Below are 5,251 nucleotides of genomic sequence, written 5' to 3'. Positions count from 1 at the left end.
CCCTGCCCAAGCCCTGGCTCTGTGCATCCAAGGGCATTGGGGTTGGATGTGGTGGGCGCAGGGGGGCCGGTGGGAACGGGGCACCACTGCCCTGCCTGCACACACATCCCTGCTCCTGTATTTCCCCACCAGGGTTTGATGCAGGTGAGCGTCTGATGGAGCTGCTGGGTTTGGGTCTGAGCTGTGGCTGAGCCCTGTTAGGGAGTCCCAGGCCTGATCCCTTCGTCTCCTCCTCGTGTCGGTCCCGAGCTCGTGGCCAGGTCGATGGGATGAGCATGGGCTGGGGCTGTCCTGGCACAGGGACCCGGCTCCGAGCCTGAGCTCAGCTCCCCTGAGCTGCCCCTGCTGCCACGGGGCTGTCTGGGGGTTGCCCTGCCATGGGCACCTGTGAGCTCAGAGGTTATGGGATTTTCCACGGGAAACCTGCCTGGGACCTCGAGGGAAGTCCACGGCCCCTTCCCAAACCAAACCGACCTTGCCTCTGCTGCCGGCCCTACCCGTTACCCTCTCACCCCTCCTGTCCCAGGTGCAGGGGGATGGAGGAGAAAGGTTCGGCTTTTGAGGCTCAGGCCCTCGCTCGGTGCCAGCACGAGGTCGTGGCACATCCCCAGCAGCTTCCCACCCGCCAGGCTCCTCTGCCTGGGCAGCCCCCGGCCGCGGCAGCGCAGCCCAGAGCCTGGGCTGGGCAGCACGGGTATTGCCCAAGCAGATCCCGTGGATGAGGGTGAGGTCAACGGGAGCTTTGCTTGTGAAAGGACCGGGTAATCGGGGCCTGTCGTGACAGCACCAGCTCCCGACGCGCTCCTCTGGCCGCCGGGCGAGGCTGCGGCCCCTGGCAGGGCGCTGAGCGAATTTAGGGTTAGGGGCAGGGGCTGCAGGGGGGCTCAGGGGGACGCCCCTGGCTGCCAGGCACAGCCCTGCCCACGTTTATATGCACTCCTTGCGGTGTCCGTGTCCTGCCACCGCTTCCCTTGGCTTTATTTTTGGTTCTTTTTCGGTTTTACTTCCTGCAGGAAAGCTGGAGCTCAAAAGTTCTGCTGAAGGGTTTGGTAAAAAACACCACGTTTACAGGCTGGGGTGAAACGAGGCGTCTGAGCGCATCAGCAGCCCAAGCCCAGCATCCCAGCCGCTGGGACTGATGGGTTTGCGTGGTTTTGCAGGATGCTGCGTGAGCATTTCCCTGCCAGGAGCCCCCATATCCCCTCTGAAAAGGGCAGAAGAGAAAACGACCCAGCCTGGGAAATGCTGGGGGCCCGCAGGAGGCTGGCGGTGCCCGTGCTGGGTTCGAGGGTCCAAAACACCCCAAGGGGAAGGCCCCAAAGAGCCCCAGCAGCTCCCAGTGCTCCCAGTCCCCAGGCACGGCCCCGCCGGTGCCAGGAGCAGCCGCTGGTGCTGGGGGGGGGGGGGGGGGCTGCAAAACCTCACTGCCAAGAGCAGATAAAACCCCCAGAGCTTCCCCACGAAGCCAAATAAACTTGCTGATAGCTCGCCGTGCTCTCCGCGCTCCGTCATTAGTATGCGTTTCGCTGCCTTTCCAGCTCTGAAATCCTTGTTTAGATAAACTTGAAAGCTGAAGGAAATTTGGCAGGCAGGGTCCTGCCCTGCGCGGAGGGCAGATAGTGTCACCTGAAATGTAAACAGGCGCTATTGACTGGGGCCGGGACCGGCTTGTCAACGATAAAGCCACCTCGCGGGGTGGCTGCCTTCACACAATGAGCGCCGCTTTCATGTTTGGCGAGTTAATCTATTAAACGGCGGCCAGGAAATGAGATGGGAACAGAAGCCACTCGGTTACCGGTGTGTGTGTGTGTGTGTGTGCAGGTTTCTCCTCTTTTCCCCCTCCCCACACCACCTCCCCTGCATCCTAATGGCAAATCTGATGAAGCCGTCCCAGCCCCTTCCAGGATTAACGGGTACCCGGGGAGGTACGAGGGGAAGGTTAAAAAGATATGGAAGGAAAGCTCCACGTCTTGGTTCAGGGCCCGTGTGCCGCAGGGAGGCACCCTGAACCCCGCAGTGAGCAGCCAGGGGTCGGATTTTGGGGCAGGGCGAGCAGCGGGCACAGCGGGGACCCAAAGGGGACGGGGCCCAGTGGCTCCTTCCCCGCAGATGCCGATTGCGCAGGGGAAGCGTGGCTCGGTTTCCCCGAAAGGGCGGCTCTGCGGTGGGTCTGCTCGGTGTCACAACACCCCCAGCTCGGGAGCCGTGCCTGGGGTTTTCTCCCTGAGCGGGGTGGGTGAGGGCGTCCCCGTTTCCCTTCCCCATTTCCCTTCCCGTGGCTGTGAGACCTCGCGGGGTGCCGTGGCCTCAAGCACGCAGCGCGGCTCGGCCAAGCCACGTGTGGGACCTTCGGGGGGACCTTGCATCACCCCAGAGACCCCAAAACCGCCTGTGGCCGGAGTGCTCGGCCCTACAACCCTTGGGGCATGTGGAGGACAAGGGGCAGGAGCGGGCTGGGGCTCCCCTGCTGCACCCACACCCGGTGACCCCACACCCCGAGCACGGTGCCCATCGGGCTGGGGGGGGAGGCAGCCGCTCCTCCTGCCGAGCCTTCCTCTGAGATCGTTACGAAAAAAATCTCAGGGAAAAAAAAAAAAAAAAAACTTCTGGGAAAAGATCATGGTTTCTAATTGGGATGTGCAAATATCAATTTAAGCAGATTTTAAATCAATATGAACCAGAACATTTCCTTTCACCCCTAATTGTTCTTTCCTTTTTTTTTTTTTTTCTTTTTTTTTTTTCTTTTTCAACCAGGTGAGCTTTAATAACCTAAAATAAAACATCTGCTATTTCAGTGCAGCCCTAGCGTGAGGAATATCAATTAACGAGAGGCATTCTTGGTCGTCTGAGTTCACCACAACAGCGCTGGCTGGATGGAAATGTGAAGAAAATTACAACCTTTTCGGGGAAACCATTAAATAAAAATCAGAATTTGTCCATAAATACCGCTGGGGGAGGGAAGCAGCTCCTCTAATGCCTTCTATTTTCAGCAGCGGAACCCAATTTCCAGCGTCCCTTCCCTGTCCCCTTTTCCCACCCCATTGGGGCCCAGGAAGCACCAGGGGCTGTGGGGCCGGCCCCGTCCCAGCGGTGTGGGGTGGTTGGGGGTCACGGTGCCGGGATGGGGACCCTGTGGGTGCCCAGCACCCATGGGAGATCGGCTGTGGATGTTTTTCCCCTATGGGGGGCATTTCTCAGGGGCTTTGCTCATCTTTGGGGGCTGGAGGCAGGACAGCAAGAGCCAGGCTCCATCGGGGGAGCTTCTGGGGGGCTGGCGGCCTCGGGAGCCCTGGTTGGGGGGCTCCAAGCACGGCGGGCAGGGGGTGCCCCAGGGTGGGTGGTGGGTGCTGGGGGCCGAGCTCTGGCACACTGAGTACCTGGCAGCCAGCGCCAGCTCCCCGCCGTGAAAAAATAAAAATGAGAATTAAAAATGAGATAAAAAGGTAAAAAGAAAAAAAGAAAGAAAAAATAAAATAAAACTTTAAAAAATGAGAAAAAATACAATTAGGATAAAATAAAATTGAAAAAAGAAATAAAAATAAGATAAAAATAAGATAAAAATTAAAAAATAAGAACTTAAAAAACTAATATAACTAGAATAAAATAAAAATTAAAAAAGAAATAAAAATAAAATAAAAATTTAAAAATAAGAAATTAAAATAAATAATAAAATGAGAACAAAATAAATTTTAAAAAATAAAAAATAAAATAAAAAAATAAAAATAAGGAACAAAAATAAAATAAAGCATTAAAATTAGAATAAAATAAAATTTAAAAAAATAAATAAATTACAAAAAAAATAAAAAGGGGGGGATTATAAAAGCAGCAGGAAGGCGGAAGGCGGGGGGGGGAGGCGAGGAGCCGCTGCCATCCGCACAGGGGGGGTTGGGGGGGGGGGAGCAGTGCGGCGGCTCCGGCTCCGCTTTGCAAATCCGGTCCGGGTTTTGCGGCGCGCCCCCTGGCCCCACGTGGGGCACGGCGGCCCCGGGCGCGGCGGCCAATGGGAAGGGGGCGCGCGGGCAGCGCCCGGCCCCGCCACGGGGCGCGCGGCAACCGGCGGGGGGGGGGCGGGGGGCGGCCCCCGGCCCCATCGGGACCCCCCCGGGGACCCCCCCTGGGACCCCCCGGGACCCTCCCTGGGGTGCACCGCCAGGGGGTCCCCGGCCCCCCGGTACCGATCCGGGGAGGTGGGGGGGGAGCAGAGGAGGCGCTGGGCTGGGGGCTGGGGGGGGATTTTTCTTCTTTTTCACCCCTATTTTTTTATTTTTTCTTATTTAAATCGCTGCGTTTCATTACGAGGGAGCGCCAAATAATAATAATAAAAAAAAAAAAAGTAAAAAAAAAAAAGTAAAAAAAAAAAGTCAAAAAAAAAGTCAAAAAAAAAAGTCAAAAAAAAAATTAAAAAAAAAAAAATAATATAAAATATTCCTTTGATACACAAAATCAAATTGATATTTAGCCTCTGCTTACTTTTTTATGCATGGCTCCCTTCGCCGCGCGGTAGTGACAGATTGTTTGAGCTGGGAGGAAAAGCCATTCAGAGCTAATTAAGCAGCCATTCCGGGCACTATTTGCAAGCGGGAGGCTGCAAAGCAGAGGCATTTGTCAGCGCTCCGCCCCACGTGGCTTTGATTGACAGCTCCGCCGCCCGAGTGGCAGCCGCGCCGCCGCCGTCCAATGGGGTGGCGGGAGGAGACAGCACCGTGCTCTGATTGGTCGGAGGGGGGTTTGAGTGACAGCTGCCCCACGTGGGGCGGGGAGGCTCCGGGTGACGCGCGGCGCGGGAGCCATTTTGTGCCGCCGGGATGGGGCTGCGGGGCTCGGCTGGGAATGGGGCCGGGATGGGGACGGGACCGGGGCTCCCCCGAGCACTACGGGGCTGGGACCGGCGGTGGAGCCCGGTAGCTCCCTGAGAAGGGGTTCAGCGGGGCTTGCAGCCGCTCCCGGGGCTCCTTTTCCCTTTGTGCCAACCATTTTCCCCGCGTTCAACCTCAAACAGCGTGAAAAAATTTTAAAATCGGGCAAAAAAACAAAAAAAAACACCCCAAACCGGCAGCCCCGCAGCCTCCCGCTCGGGGCCGTCCCGGTGCCGCCCGGTGGCGGGGCCGCCCCTCCCGCGCTGCCCATTGTGACGTCCCTTACGGCGGCGTCCAATCAGCGGCCTCCCCCTCCGCCCCCACGTGGGTTCCCCGCGCTGCCATTGGCTGCCTGAGCTCCGAGGCCGCCCGGGCTGCTGGCCCCGCCCAGCGGC

Source organism: Anas platyrhynchos, chromosome 11, assembly GCF_047663525.1.
Source record: "Anas platyrhynchos isolate ZD024472 breed Pekin duck chromosome 11, IASCAAS_PekinDuck_T2T, whole genome shotgun sequence".
NCBI lineage: Eukaryota > Metazoa > Chordata > Aves > Anseriformes > Anatidae > Anas > Anas platyrhynchos.
The sequence above is the reverse complement of the archived record's forward strand: the minus strand, read 5'-3'. Positions refer to the sequence as shown.